The sequence below is a fragment of the Saccopteryx leptura genome, chromosome 2 (assembly GCF_036850995.1).
Source record: "Saccopteryx leptura isolate mSacLep1 chromosome 2, mSacLep1_pri_phased_curated, whole genome shotgun sequence".
Classification (NCBI taxonomy): domain Eukaryota; kingdom Metazoa; phylum Chordata; class Mammalia; order Chiroptera; family Emballonuridae; genus Saccopteryx; species Saccopteryx leptura.
Genome location: NC_089504.1, coordinates 319,080,953 through 319,097,315, shown reverse-complemented (window position 1 = coordinate 319,097,315; position 16,363 = coordinate 319,080,953). Strand labels below are relative to the sequence as shown.

The following is a 16,363-nucleotide window of genomic DNA, read 5'->3' as shown; positions in this document are numbered from 1 at the left end:
GTGTGGTAACTGATTTAACTTTATAAGGAACTGAGGAACTTTTCCCAAGTGATTGTGCCCTTTTGTGTGAAGTATTCTGGTTTGAGTTGTAGCTGTAACAGTACTTAGTGTCTCTATGTCTTCACTACCACTTGATGCTACTGCCGTCTTTTAAATTTTGGCCATCTAATGAGTGTTAAGTATCTCACTGTGATTTTAATTTATATGTCCCAGGTAATCAGTGATATTGAACATCTTTGATGGTATTTAAGTTTGGTCATTTACATACATTTTTTTGGTCAAGGCTTGTGCCCATTTAAAAAATTGTGATAAAAAATAATTGTGAGGGGGAGGGGGAGGGGTACAGAGAGAACTGGATGGAGGGTGGCGGAGGATGATCTCTTTTCGGGTGATGGGTATGCAACAGAACTAAATGACAAGATAACCTGGAAATGTTTTCATTGAATGTATGTACCCTGATTTATTGATGTCACTCCATTAAAATAAAAATTTATTTAAAAAAAAAAAAATAATTGTGATTATTTCATTATTTTAAAAGGTCTGTATATATTCTGGTTATATACAGTGTGTCTGTAAAGTCATGGTGCACTTTTGACCGGTCACAGGAAAGCAACAAAAGATGATAGAAATGTGAAATCTGCACCAAATAAAAGAAAAACCCTCCCAGTTTCTTTTTCTTTCTTTCTTTCTTTTTTTTTTTTACAGAGACAGAGTCAGAGAAGGATAGACAGGCAGAAACGGAGAGATGAGAAGCATCAATCATTAGTTTTTGGTTGCGCATTGCGATACCTTAGTTGTTCATTGATTGGTTTCTCACATGTGCCTTGACCGTGGGCCTTCAGCAGACCGAGTAACCCCTTGCTCAGGCCAGCGACCTTGGGTCCAAGGTGGTGAGATTTTGCTTAAACCAGATGAGCTGCGCTCAAGCTGACGACCTCGGGATCTCGAACCTGGGTCCTCGGCATCCCAGTCTGACGCTCTATCCACTGCACCACTGCCTGGTCAGGCTAAAACCCTCACAGTTTCTGTAGGATGATGTGGCAGCCTGTGCGCATGCACAGATGATGACGTAACACCGTGTATACAGCGGAGCAGTCCATGGCCATGCCAGTTGAGATGTGGACAGTACAGAGGAAAGTTCACTGTGTTCTGTGACTCGCTAAATTAGAATCTGTGACCAAAGTGCAACGTGAATATCGGCGCGTTTATAACGTAGCGCCACCACATAGGAATAACATTACTTGGTGGGATAAGCAGTTGAAGGAAACCAGCAGTTTGGTGGAGAAACCCTGTTCTGTAGGCCATCAGTCAGTGACGAGTCTGTCTAGGCTATACGGGATAGCTACCTAAGGAGCCCTAAAAAATCTGTGCTTGAGCCCACATAGAACTGCACTGAATAGGTATGAAACTGGGAGAGTCTTTCTTTTATTTGATACAGATTTCACATTTATATCATCTTTTGTTGCTTTCCTGTGACTGGTCAAAAGTGCACCATGACTTTACGGACACACTGTACATTCTGTTCGATTTATTACAAATGTTCTCTTTAATTTCTTATATTGATTTTTGTATATTTTTGACAGTATACAGATCGAGTTAAATAATGTTAATACTGGAAGCATACTTGTTTAAATTCAGTTAAATTATGTGAAAGCAAATTCATCCTTTTTAAAAAAAATGATTTTATTTATTGATTTTTATTGATAGAGGAAGCGAGAAAGAGACAGGAACATCAATCTGTTCCTGTATGTGCCCTGACTGGGAATTGAACCAGAAACCTCAGTACTTTGGGACTGTGCTCCAAACAACTGAGCTATTTGGCCACAGCTAGCAAATTTATTCTTAACCCACAAATCATTTCGTTTGTAGTATAACAAAATGTTACATGTTTGCAGAACCATGGAAATGATGATATTTGTATGGATAGTTTTAGGCATTTGGCATGGGGAATTTTTAAGTTAAGCAAACTAGTTTTGAAAGTGATAATTTTGGTAATTTTTTACATTTTCAATTTTGGGTAATTTGGACCTTTTTATTTATTAGTGAGTTAAACATTTTCATAATTCTTTTCTTCATAGGATAAATGAGAATATTTAAAATAAAAATAACCTTGATTGTAGAGTCTGGTATGATGAAATTACCATGTTTGGTCTACCAATTTTGACAGTTAAGTAGGTTTTTTTATTATATAAACAGATGGCTTTTGGGAATATATATACTTGATTTCTGCATACTATTTTATTTCCACAAAGTATCAGTTCTTTTGCTCATTATCTACTTTACCCCCATAATACTTATTTTTTCATTATACAAGTAGTACATGAACCCTTCTCTCTGTTTAATAAAGGGGGAGGGTATAAGCCTAAAAGCATCTTTTGGATGCCATGGTCATGTCATCGCCCAGCTTGGTCTTCATGGTTGTTGATAAAGTAAGACATTATTTTTATTTATTTATTTATTTTTTTACAGAGACAGAGAGTCAGAGACAGGGATAGACAGGGACAGACAGGAACAGACAGGAACAGAGCGATGAGAAGCATCAATCATTAGTTTTTCGTTGCGACACCTTAGTTCATTGATTGCTTTCTCATATGTTCCTTGACCGTGGGCCTTCAGCAGACCGAGTAACCCCTTGCTTGAGCCAGCCACCTTGGGTCCAAGCTGGTGAGCTTTTTGTTCAAGCCAGATGAGCCCATGCTCAAGCTCGCGACCTCAGGGTCTTGAACCTGGGTCCTTCCACATCCCAGTCCGACGCTCTATCCACTGCGCCACCGCCTGGTCAGGCAAGTAAGAAAATCTTGAAGCTGTTCTTCCAGGCAGCCTAGGGAACAGTCCAAATACTTTTGAGTAGTCATATCCCTGGTAATTTTCTTAAACCTTTCCCCTGGTGAACTTGACTGACCTTTTTACTGGTTTCCAGGAAGTTCCATATGGCCAGTCTGTGCTCTGTCCTCTTTCTGAAATATCTTCCCTTACATTTTAGCATGTCAAGATACTGATTAACCTGTTGGGCTCAAAACACCCCTCCCTTCTCCCAACCAAATCAGACCCCTTCTCTCCTGCTTAGAAAGAAATACAACGCATCTCTTGGGTTTTCCTCTCTCTTATTCCCTTTCATTTTAAGCTCTGTTTTACTTATCTATATGGTAGAGGTTTGAAAGGGTTTTGTACGTAGTAGATAGAAAAAAATATTTTGTGAAATTGAATTAGGACCAGAGCCCTGAATACTTGAGAGCACTTTAGCAGCAACTCAGTACATGATTATTGAAGTAGCACCGCCGCTTATAGAGTAAAGCTTTCAGGATCCTGTCAAGTGAATTTTGCATGGTTCTGCTGTGTATCACTCAGTGAACTTTGCTATTTGCCGTCAGGTAGTATTATAAAATTTTAAGTTATATCCTTAATAAAATACTGATTAAGGTAAAAAACTTGAACTCTGATGATGGAAAAAATGAACAAAGAGACCCTGTTTGTTTTTTTTAAGAGAGAGAGACGGGGACAAACAGAAAGGGAGAGAGATGAAAAACAACTCATAGTTGTGGCACCTTAGTTGTTCATTGATTGCTTTCTCATATGTACCTGGACTGGGGGGCTCTAGCTGAGCCAGTGACTCCTTGCTCAAGCCAGCGACTTTTGGGTTCAAGCCAGCAACCCTGGGGTCATGTCTATGATCCCACTCTCAAGCTGGGGATCTTGGGGTTTCGAACCTGGGTCCTTAGCATCTCTAGTTGACTCTCTGTTTACTGTGACACCGCCTGGTTAGGCAATTCTTTAAACTAATTTAAGGATGACTTGAAACCATGTCAACTCAAAAGAAAAAGTATAAGAATGATCTTTATCCCCCAGTTGCATTCATATGAGCTAACTCAATACATAGCGTATCAAGAAGTTTCTAGTAAGTTTTTTTTTTTTTTTTTAATTTAGTGAGAGGAGGGGGGGCAGAGACAGACTCCCGCATGTGCCTGAGTGGGATCCACTGGCAAGCCCACTAGGGGCAATGCTCTGCCCATCTGGGGCCCCTGCTCTGTTGCAACCAGAGCCATTTTTTTAGAACCTGAGGCAGAGCCCATGGAGCTGTCCTCAGTTCCCAGAGCCAACTCGCTTCATCCGATCCATGGCTGCAGGAGGGTAAGAGAGAGAGAGAAATGAGAGGAGGAAGGATGGAGAAGCAGATGGTTGCTGCTGCTTTGTGGCTGGCTGGGAATTGAATCTAGGACATCCACACACTGGGCCGATGCTCTGCCACTGCGCCGACTGGCCAGGACTTCTAGAACGTTTTAAGAAATGTCAAAAAAATAAAATGTTCTGGCAGAATAGCTTGGTTGGAGAGCATCATCCTGAAGCCCAAAGGTTGCCACTTTGATCCCAGGTCTGGGCATATACAGGAAATGGTGGATGTTCCCCTTTCTCTCCCTTCCTATCTTGCTAAAATCAATGAATTTAAAAAAAAAAAGGTGTCAAGAAGACAAAACAATCATGACTATACATTTTAGTGCTATGGTTTTTGATACTAAAGAACATTTGAGAAGTGCTTCGTAAGCAGAACACAAACATGTAAGAAAATTGCATATTTTCTTTAAATTGGAGAATTTCAAACATCATTAAGCAGCTTTTGTATGTTTTTGATGCCATAGCCTATAGTGAAATGTCACTGTATTTGCAGGAACATGAGTACCTACCATGTACCTACAAATAATAGAACTAAGTACTATTTATTGAGAACCTGCCCTGTGCCTATTACATGCAGCCTGAAAACCAAGCATTTCACTTTTGAAATTTGTCGAAAATTATTCTAATTATTTATTTATTTTTTTTTAAGTTTTTTTTTTTTAATTTTTTTTTTTACAGAGACAGAGAGTGAGTCAGAGAGAGGGATAGACAGGGACAGACAGACAGGAACGGAGAGAGATGAGAAGCATCAATCATTAGTTTTTCATTGAGCATTGCAACACCTTAGTTGTTCATTGATTGCTTTCTCATATGTGCCTTGACTGCGGCCTTCAGCAGACCGAGTAACCCCTTGCTGGAGACAGCGACCTTGGGTTCAAGTTGGTGGGCTTTTTGCTCAAACCAGATGAGCCCGTGCTCAAGCTGGCGACCTCGGGGTCTTGAACCTGGGTCCTCTACATCCAGTCCGACGCTCTATCCACTGCGCCACCACCTGGTCAGGCTTATTCTAATTATTTAAAACACAAATACCATATATCATGTGCTAAATGGGAAACATATTCACTGTCTGTTGAATATTGTGAAAGATTCTGGTAATTTTTTTTTTATATATTTTATTTATTGATTTTTAGAGAGAAGGGAGAGAAAGAGAGAGAGAGAGAGAAGGGGGAGGAGCAGGAAGCATCAACTCCCATATGTGCCTTGACCAGGCAAGCCCAAGGTTTCGAACTGGCAACCTCAGTGTTCCAGGTTGACGCTTTATCCCACTGCGCCACCGCTGGTCAGGCCAGATTCTGGTAATTTTTTAACCATATATATACTGGTCCATCAGGTAGAAAAAAGCTGCAATGAGTATCCTTATTTATAAAATTCTGATCTAAAATGTTTTTATATTCAAATTATTTAATAATGCAAGCAGAATTTGCAAAATTACTTTAAAAAAACCCTAATGGGCCTGACCTGTGGTGGCGCAGTGGATAAAGCGTCGACCTGGAAATGCTGAGGTCGCCAGTTCGAAACTCTGGGCTTGCCTGGTCAAGGCACATATGGGAGTTGATGCTTCTTGCTCCTCCCCCCTTCTCTCTCTCTGTCTCTCTCTCCTCTCCCTCTTTCTCTCCTTTCTAAAAAAATGAATAAATTAAAAAAAAATCCAAAATCAAAAAAAAAAAAAAAATCAAAAAAAAAAAATTAAAAAAAAAAATTAAAAAACCCTAATGGATACTATGAGATATATTGTTAAACAAAGTATTTATGGGTCAGAAAAGATTGGGAAATACCCTTGTAAAGTAATCAATAAGGACTTTCAAATGGCAGAAATGTTGCTTCAACAGACCTAGAGAAGGGAAATGATGAGTGTGAGTTGTCCCATTTTGCCCCGTAAATGGTAATGTCTCTGGAGAATATTTGCCTGAAATACAGTGCTCAAGTTATGCTATAAAGGCTGAGCTCTGCCATTAAGCTAGTTGTGTGTCCCTGGCAAGTAGCTCTGTGGATCTCATTTTTCCTGTGTTCAAGAGGGCATCTCCATTCTGCAGATAAAGAAATAGGAATTGGTGAAGGTAAGTGACCTGCCTGGGTTCACACAGCCTGGAGGACCAATGTTTTTTAGGGAATAGACTTTTACTACTTTGGGTCCTTTTTAGCTCAAATACTAGGATGTGAGATGCTTGGTTTGTAACCCATTTGGAACTATTTCTCTGGAGAATTTGAGAAATATTGGACTTAAGTTTACATTACCCTCACGGATAAATGTGAATCTCCTTAGTTGGTATTTTTTTTTTTTTTTTGTATTTTTCCAAAGCCGGAAACGGGGAGGCAGTCAGACAGACTCCCGCATGCGCCCAACAGGGATCCACCCGGCATGCCCACCAGGGGGCGATGCTCTGCCCATCCGGGGCGTTGCTCTGTTGCATCCAGAGCCATTCTAGTGCCTGAGGCAGAGGCCATGGAGCAATCCTCAGTGCCGGGGCCAACTTTGCTCCAATGGATCCTTGGCTGCAGGAGGGGAAGAGAGAGACAGAAAGGAAGAGAGGGGGAGGGGTGGAGAAGCAGATGGGCGCTTCTCCTGTGTGTCCTGGCCGGGAATCGAACCCGGGACTCCTGCACACCAGGCCGATGCTCTACCACTGAGCCAACCGGCCAGGGCTCCTTAGTTGGTATTTAATCGGCCAATAAAACATCTATTTCTGATTATAAGCCTATTTTTTCTCTTTTGTCTCTGCATTATAGGCATAATAGTACCTTAAAGTATATATTTTAGGACTATGATGAATCTGACTACACTAGCTTTGTAAACAAATTGGGATGTTATGTTTTATAATATGTATATTTGGTCTTCATCTTGTTTTTGGCACAGAGCTCCTAAAACTCAGAGTGATAAAGGTGTGTCTTGATATTCATAACAAACTCTTTCAGCCACACCTGAGTTTATGTTAATAAGATGACTTCTGGAACTCAAGGATGGGAGCTGGTTGTTAGGGACCAAGCTGATTAGAGGATTGGACCTTTCAGACCCCTCCTCCAGCCTCCAGGGAAGAGAAAAGGACAAGGCTGAGTTCAATCACCAATGGACAGTGATAACCATGCCTATGTGAAGAAGCCATGGTAAAACCCAGAAGGGGTGAGACTCGTAGAGCTTCTGAGCTGGTGAGAATTGGAGCGTGCTGGGGGAGAGATGAGCTCAGGGAGGGCTGGGAGCTCCTCGCCTCTCCCTTCTGCATCTCATAAGTCTGACTGTTCTGGATTTTGTCTCTTTACACTTACCCAGTAATTTAGTAAGGAAACTTTTCCTGAGTTCTGTGAGCCACTCTAGCAGATTAATAGAACCCAAGCAAGGGGGGTTATGGGTACCTCTGATTAATAGCCTGACAGAAAGAAGCACAGACGACAACCTGCATTTAGGATTGTCATCGGAAGTATGTGTGGGGGCAGTCTTGTGGGACTGAGCCCTTAACCTGTGGGATCCACACTGTCTCCAGGTAGATAGTGTCCGAGTGGAGTAAAAGTGTAAGCCACCTGGCTGGTCATCCAGAATTGTTTGCGGTCGGAAAAACTACCATACATTTGGTGGCCAGAAGTGAAATACTATTCAGACAGTAGTATTGTCTGTAATGTAAATGAAAAATAGTAGTTTTGTCTTCACATAAATCTAGATTGGCAAGTACATGCTCATTTACCAATTCTTCCTATAGAATTTATTCTTGTAGATAAATAAAATTTAAAAATTTTTAGTTTTTTAAAAATAAACATTTGCCTGGTGTCACCTGCTGTCCACTAATAGCATGTAACTGAAACTGCTAGCTCTAGCACATACACATTTCCTAGAAACGGAAATTCCTTTATTGGGTGCCTCAGTCTTCACCTGTTAGGGCTCTTCAGATAAATGGTGAGATACTTTTGACCTTCTAGAAAGAGGCATTTTCTGCTAGGGAAAGACCAGTTTGTAAACGAGATTACCAAACAAGATGTCCCCTTTTTTTTTTTTTGAGAGAGAGAGAGAGAGTCAGAGAGAGGAATAGACAGGGACAGACTGGAACGGAGAGATGAGAAGCATCAATCATTAGTTTTTCATTGCATGTTGCATCACCTTAGTTGTTCATTGATTGCTTTCTCATATGTGCCTTGACTGTGGGCCTTCAGCAGACCGAGTAGCCCCTTGTTGGAGCCAGCGACCTTGGGCTCAAGCTGATGAGCTTTTGCTCAAACCAGATATGAGCCCGCGCTCAAACTGGCGACCTCGGGGTCTCGAACCTGGGTCTTCCGCATCCCAGTCCGATGCTCTGTCCACTGCGCCACCGCCTGGTCAGGCAAGATGTCCTATCTTCTCTAGACAAGAAATCCTAAGTGTTAGGTAGTCATGCTAGCCTTCTCTCTCCTTCTTTTCCACGTGGATGGGCTGGGACAGAAGTCTGTTTTTCCTGCCTGGACACCTTCATGTTGGTCTGGAAATTGCATGGAGGGACCAGCAGCGGTTATACAGATGGTTTCCCTGTCATTGATGAATTCTTGATAGCATTTCCATAGGTTTTTGGAGACTCAAGCATGTATTATCTCAGGGCTGTGACATGTCATTTTATAGGAATACAGTAATTCAATAAACAATATATTTGGTAAAACAAATACTGAAAAATATCATTGATTGTAAATAATACCTTTTTTTTTTTTTTTTTTAAAGCTGCAAACGGGGAGAGACAGTCAGACAGACTCCCGCATGCGCCCGACCGGGATCCACCCGGCACGTCCACCAGGGGCGACGCTCTGCCCACCAGGGGGCGATGCTCTGCCCTTCCGGGGTGTCGCTCTGCTGCGACCAGAGCCACTCTAGCGCCTGGGGCAGAGGCCAAGGAGCCATCCCCAGCGCCCGGGCCATCTTTGCTCCAATGGAGCCTTGGCTGTGGGAGGGGAAGAGAGAGACAGAGAGGAAGGAGGGGGTGGGGGTGGAGAAGCAAATGGGCGCTTCTCCTATGTGCCCTGGCTGGGAATCGAACCCGGGTCCCCCACACGCCAGGCCGACGCTCTACCGCTGAGCCAACCGGCCAGGGCGTAAATAATACTTTTGAAGGGTTTGAAGTTTCTAGTACCTCAGCAATATATTTGTGATGAACCCTAAGTAATAGAAAATCATGCAAGGGCTATATAGTTCATAACTGTCCCTACCTCCTTTACTTTCATCTTGTCCTGCAGCTACTACTATTCTTAGCAGAAAAGTGAACTTCAGAGCTGAGATGGGCCATAGATGTTTCTGAGGGGGTCTCGGTGAGGTGTCCACAGATTAAAGAAATGGCACTTGTAAGTGTGCTTACCTCCTTGTGGCATCCACTAAACTTAAGTCCTGAAACTACCAGATAATGGGTTGTGGGATGCCTGGAAATACTGAGAGCGTCTGGGATTAGTAGTTGGAGTCCATTTTTGATTGTCATCAGAAGAGAGAATTGTGTCTTATTTGGGGGTTTAAGTATAATAAAGTCAGTGTATGAGGCGATGACAGGATGCCAGCAGAATCACCCATGAAAAGTTCCTGGGAAGGTGCCATATCAAGAATACTTTTTTTTTTTTTGTATTTTTCTAAGCTGGAAACGGGGAGGCAGGCAGTCAGACAGACTCCCGCATGCACACGACCGGGATCCACCCGGCATGCCCACCAGGGGGCGATGCTCTGCCCATCCGGGCGTCGCTCTGTCGCTACCAGAGCCACTCTAGCGCCTGGGGCAGAGGCCAAGGAGCCATCCCCAGCGTCCGGGCCATCTTTTGCTCCAATGGAGCCTCGGCTGCGGAAGGGGAAGAGAGAGACAGAGAGGAAGGAGAGGGGGAGGGGTGGAGAAGCAGATGGGCGCCTCTCCTGTTGCCCTGGCCGGGAATCGAACCCGGGACTTCCGCACGCCAGGCCGACACTCTACCACTGAGCCAACCGGCCAGGGCCAAGAATACTTTTTTTTTTTTTTTTTTTTACAGAGAGAGAGAGGGAGGGATAGACAGGGACAGACAGATAGGAATGGAGAGAGATGAGAAGCATCATCAGTTTTTCGTTGCGAGACCTTAGTTCATTGATTGCTTTCTCATATGTGCCTTGACCGCGGGCCTTCAGCAGACCGAGTAACCCCTTGCTCGAGCCAGCGACCTTGGGTTCAAGCTGGTGAGCTTTTGCTCAGACCAGATGAGCCCGCGCTCAAGCTGGCCTCGGGGTCTCGAACCTGGGTCCTCTGCATCCCAGTCTGATGCTCTATCCACTGCGCCACTGCCTGGTCAGGCAATAATACTTTCTTATGAGATCCAGAACCAGCCCATTGTCCCTCTAGTATTTTTAGTGGTCTCATTTCTAGATTGGCGAAGAATTCAAGCCAAGAACTCAAGTAGATCAGCCTCGATCAGGAGGCCTAGCTGTCTGGGATGGAGGCAAGGATTCTTTTTGCTGGGAGGGACTGTTTTCTTCTTTAAGCTGTCCTATGGGGGACTGTCTTGTCAACGCCTGTGTCTGGTTCCTTTTGTTGTAAGGAAGTCTGATGAGGCTGTTCTCCAGCTCCTTGTTCTCCTCTAAGGGGGTCTAAACCAGTGTTTTTCACCTGCAGGGGCTGATCCGCCGGTAAGTTCATTTGTGCTGATTTGTGAAAGAATGAACCACCCTGATGTTGTGTGAGGATTGTAGACCCAGTTATTTTAGTCACATCATTTGTGCTCAGGGTGATTTCTGCCTTAGTGGTCCCCAAAATAATTCTCCTATTTTCACCAGTTCCCAAATGTAAAAAAGGTTGAAAACCACTGCCCTAAACCACATGATTGATGACATAGGAGGGAAGGAAAGATCACCTTGGGGGTGAGGTCCTAGCCTATAATAGTTATTTTCTCTAGTTTTTTGCCTGTTGCTAGGCATCTGAGACTTTCTGTCCTGGTGACATTCTGTACCTGGCTTATGGCTTCTGCTCTACTCATGTCTACCTACCTGTCTGCTGTCAGTATGAGAACAGATCACTGTTCTGTTGAGCACAGGGTTGTTGGTTTGTGTGCTCAGGGGCCAATGATGTATTAAAAGTGCTTATCTTTTAGCACTAGACTTGCTCTGAGTTGCTAAATACAGCGAAAGACACCTAGCAGGTTGTAGGAACCGCAGACTCCTGTTGCGTAGTGCACGCTCACTTAGGCACACTTCCACTCATTGGCTGGAATGGTGGACAGTTTGCTTGTATTTACCCTAAATGGAGTTTCTCTTAAAATTTTGTTCAATGTAGTTGTTAAATTTGCATTAGCTGCTGTTTTAGTTGAGGTGTAAGATTTACAATAGACTTCCTAGGAAGACTGTCTGGCGTCAGATTTACCTACATTTTCATTGTTTGCTTGTATCAAGTGTAGTGCTGAGGAAGTAATATGTATCTAATGGCTCATCCTTGCATTGCAGTGAGTTGTATATCATACTTCTAGCTTTTTCTGGTTTATAATTTTTTGTTCCATTTCTCCTCCAACAGTGTCTCAGTAAACTGAGGACATACCCAACAAAATGAGAGGATTTAGCTTATAAATTAGATTAGCATAGTTTTCAAAGAAAACTTGAACCTCTAGATGTCAGCTTAGTTAATCTGTTTCATATATTGTTCAAGCAAATCTTTTTTTAAAAAAAGATTTTATTTATTGATTTTAGAGAGAGAGTATAGAAAGGGAAAGGTGGGGAGGAGCAGGAAGCATCAGTTTATAGTAGTTGCTTCTGTTATGTACCTTGACTGGGCAAGCCCAGGGTTTTGAACCAGCAAACTCAGGATTCAACACTCTATCCACTGCACCACCACAGGTCAAGCAGCAGATTCTTTAAAATATTTATGATCTGTCAGTTTTCCAGTTGGTGTAAATTTATGTGACCATTTCTTTTCTCAGACTTGTCTTTGTAAAACTGGTAGAACTTTGAAATAAACATGGGAGTGCTGGTCTGTAGACTTTGTGGTGAACTTGTGAGTTTAGTTTCTTCTTCTGTTGGAAGGAGGAGAGTGATCTTATTTTTGTGGAAAATGTATTTATATTACTGCAGTCTCCTCTCTGTTGCTGTAACAATCAAGTTAATGTTTTTTTTATCATTTAGCTAAGATTACCACATTTCTGTCATTTTCCTGTGCCTTTTTAGAACCAGGGCTACAAATATGATCTTTTTTCCTTTGATACTAGTCACTGGTGTATCTATTTCCTAAACACTTCGTGAACACAAATGCATAATACTTTCTCACCTGTAGTCGCAAGTACAAGTGACCCACTGAAGTTTAGGCACCTAGGTTGTCTGTTGTACCTTACACAATTGTGTCTCAGAGGATTTAGCATTTTATGAATGTTCCCTAAATTCTTATCAGCTGGTTGATAAAATCCCTATTCGTGGCTTTCCAAGTCCTTCAAACTGAAGCTTTAGAAGTTTCTTCTGCTATCATTTGAGTGGAATGGTTGGGTCCAGCAGTAGTGAGCTTGTGTATTTTTTTTCATTTTTCTCCTTTATAAATAAAAATAGGCATTCTAGGAAGAGAATGGTCTCTAGAATGAGATTGCAGTTTATCTGCAGTGTAGTGTGAGTCTGTGGGGAGCTGGCTGGGAGGCTGGGAGGTTTAAGACAGCAGGAGGGTCAGAAGAGTGGCTGTGATGAAATGATCTTACTGTCCGTGGGGACGAGTAGGACCGATGGGTGAAACAAGCAGTGTAAAACAGATTATATTAGACATTAGTCTCTTTTTTTTTTTTTTTTTAATTTTTATTTATTTATTCATTTTTTAGAAAGGAGAGAGAGAGGAGGAGAGAGAGAGAAGAGGGGAGGAGCAGGAAGCATCAACTCCCATATGTGCCTTGACCAGGCAAGCCCAGGGTTTCTAACCGGCGACCTCAGCATTTCCAGGTCAACGCTTTATCCACTGCGCCACCACAGGTCAGGCCTTAGACATTAGTCTCTTAATGTGGCACAGATGCATGCCAAACTAAAGTTGGCCCTCCCCCCCCCCCCCCATTTTACTTGCAAGACTGGTGATTTTTAGGTTGTCATTCTTATATTTTAGAAATACAGAATGTGACTATACTGCCTGTTCTGGGCTCTCTGCTAGGCAACTGGAAAAATTCGGAGTGTTGGTATGGTTTCCGAGTCACGTGATTCTGGGTATACTTAACAGCAGTTGTACTTAAGGCAGGTCTGTGGACCTCCTAGGGTCTGTGAAGGTAGGATGGTTTTTATAATGCTGAGATGTTACTTGCCTTAAAAAAATTGTTTTTTTACTGTGTTGACATATGCACAAACAGTGGGAAAGCAATGGTGTGCAAAAACTTTTGACACTTTTTGACACCTTAGCACTTGGAATAAAAAACCCACTCTGGGGCGTCGCTCTGTTGCGACCAGAGCCACTCTAGTGCCTGGGGCAGAGGCCAAGGAGCCATCCCCAGCGCCCGGGCCATCTTTGCTCCAATGGAACCTTGGCTGCAGGAGGGGAAGAGAGAGACAGAGAGGAAGGAGAGGGGGAGGGGTGGAGAAGCAGATGGGCGCTTCTGTGTGCCCTGGCTGGGAATTGAACCCAGGACTCCTGCATGTTAGGTCGACACTCTACCACTGAGCCAACCGGCCAGGGCTGATTGTTTCAAGTAGATTTTAAGTTCTACAAGATCAGTGTTTTGGATGTTGTAGTTATTGCTCAGTCTTCAGTTTCTGTAATAGTGCCTAGCATGTATGAGATGTTAGTAAATATTTATTGAATGGCTTGGTTTATGTTAACACTTCTATTTATACTCTAAACTCAGATGCTCTTTTCTGTGTTATGTGCTTACTGCTGCATGGGGCAAAGATCTGTTCCTGTTTCCGTTTCTCTCCCCCCTCTCTCCCCCCTCTCCCCCTCTCCTCCTTCTCCTCCCTTTCTCCCCCTTTCTCTCCCTCTTTCTCCCTCGCTTCACCTTTATCTCTCCCTTTCTTTCTCTTATCTGTTTCTCTCCCTCCCTTTTTCTCTTCCTCCCCCTTCCTCTGTCCTTCATCTCTCCCCTTCTCTTCTTTCCTTCTCTCCTTCTAAAAATCAGAAAAAACAAAATGTTCTTACCTAATGGTAGTGTAACTTGATTACTTTTTAATCTTTTTTTTTTTTTTTTTTGTATTTTTCTGAAGCTGGAAACGGGGAGAGACAGTCAGATAGACTCCCGCATGCGCCCGACCGGGATCCACCCGGCACGCCCACCAGGGGGCGACGCTCTGCCCACCAGGGGGCGATGCTCTGCCCCTCCTGGGCTGTCGCTCTGTTGCGACCAGAGCCACTCCAGCGCCTGGGGCAGAGGCCAAGGAGCCATCCCCAGCGCCCGGGCCATCTTTGCTTCAATGGAGCCTTGCTGCGGGAGGGGAAGAGAGAGACAGAGAGGAAGGAGAGGGGGAGGGGTGGAGAAGCAGATGGGCGCTTCTCCTGTGTGCCCTGGCCCGGAATCGAACCCGGGACTCCTGCACGCCAGGCCGACGCTCTACCACTGAGCCAACCGGCCAGGGCTAAAATTTTTTTTAATAAAGATTTTATTTATTTATTATAGAGAAGGGAGAGAGAGAGAGAGAGAGAGAGAAGGGGGGAGGAGCAGAAAGCATCAACTCCTCCCATATGTGCCTTGACCAGGCAAGCCCAGGGTTTTGAACTGGCAACCTCAGCGTTTCCAGGTTGACATTTTATCCACTGCGCCACCACAGGTCAGGCTTAACTTTATTTTTGAATAATTTTAGATTTCTATAATTATGGCACATTTGTCAAAATTAAAAAAAAACATTAGTATGTTAACTAACCTGGGTTTTACCAGCTTTTTTCTCTTTTCTGTTTCAGGATCTAGTCCAGGACACACCGTCACATTTAGTTGTTTCCTTACTCTCTTCTGATCTGTGACCATTTCTGTCTTTCCTTGTTTTAATGACCTTGATAGTTTTGAGCAGTATTGGTCAGGGAGTTTGTAGAAATGCACTTCAGTTTGGGTTGAGCTGGTGTTTTTGTGCGATTAGACTGAGGTTATGGGTATGAGGATTGTTGGGGCACATGACAGCAATAATGCTTACCACTGACGCTTTAACCATGGTCACTGAGTCATGGTAGTGTCCTCCACGTTTCTCCACTGTGGCATCATTGACTGTTTCCGTCCCGGATTGCTGTGGAAGCAGCTCACTGAGTCTAGGCCACCCTTACTGGGAGGCCTAGTGCTTCTTTCAGAGTAGGGAGTGTCCGGGATACAGAACTTTCTGCAGTTCCCTGTAAGGAAGATTTGTCGCTTATGCCCCATTTACTTAGTTGTTTAATCATGTTTTACATCATGGACTTACGGATACTTACACTGATTTGGTTTTAATATGATACCATTGTGATTTATTTTGCTGTTCAAATTATTCCAACTTTGGCCATGCGGAGGTCCCTCAGTGGTTCCTGTCTGTGATGGGTCCCCTTCCTTTCATCCTTTGAGCAGTTCCTTACTTGCTGCTACAGGCTCTTCTTGTATTTTCCCTGCCCCAGGCCTAGAACCAGCCATTTCTTCAGTGCTCTGCTTCTTGTACTGGAGAACAAAGAAAGATAGATGGAAGTAGAAAAGATTACAGTTCTGGGCACACTGCTGGACTGTCACTCCTTGGTTCTCTGTGGATGGAGCTGGGAAATGATGTATGTCTGCTAAGCCACGTATGTGTACATGTCTATATTTCTGTATCTGTGCACATATATTTAAGTATGAGTTCACACTGATACTAGTGACTCTAGTTTGTCTCCACTCCTGCTTTATTTGTAATTGGAACCACTGTGAGGAGTTTACCAACTGAAGTATGTAGTATTTATATACCTTTTTTTTGTGGGTTTTTAAATTTTTTTTGATAGAGACAGAGAGAGGGACAGATAGGGACAGACAGGAAGGGAGAGAGATGAGAAGCATCAGTTCTTCATTGTGGCACCTTAGTTGTTCATTGATTGCTTTCTCATATGTGCCTTGACTTGGGGCTCCAGCCTAGCCAGTGATCCCTTGCTCAAGCCAGAGACCTTTGGGCTCAAGTATGATCTTGTTGTGCTCAAGCTGGCGACCTCGGTGTTTCGAACTTGGGTCCTCTGCATCCCAGTCCGATGCTCTGTCCACTGTACTACCACCTGGTCAGGCTATGGCCCATTCTTTTTAATTTTTTTTTTTTTTTTTACAGAGACAGAGAGAGATTCAGAGAGAGGGATAGACAGGGACAGACAGGAATGTAGAGATGAGAAGCATC

At 43.3% G+C, this 16,363-nt stretch overlaps 1 protein-coding gene and 1 non-coding gene across 5 annotated transcripts in view; one reads left to right on the top strand and one right to left on the bottom strand.

Moving 5' to 3' along the window:
* The window catches only part of EZH2 (enhancer of zeste 2 polycomb repressive complex 2 subunit), a 66,049-nt gene that overhangs the window by 8,814 nt on the left and 40,872 nt on the right, over positions 1-16,363 (top strand). The window lies entirely within an intron of this gene.
* On the bottom strand, positions 13,665-13,740 carry TRNAV-AAC (transfer RNA valine (anticodon AAC)). The gene has a single exon. It is a non-coding gene; the product is annotated as a tRNA-Val (tRNA).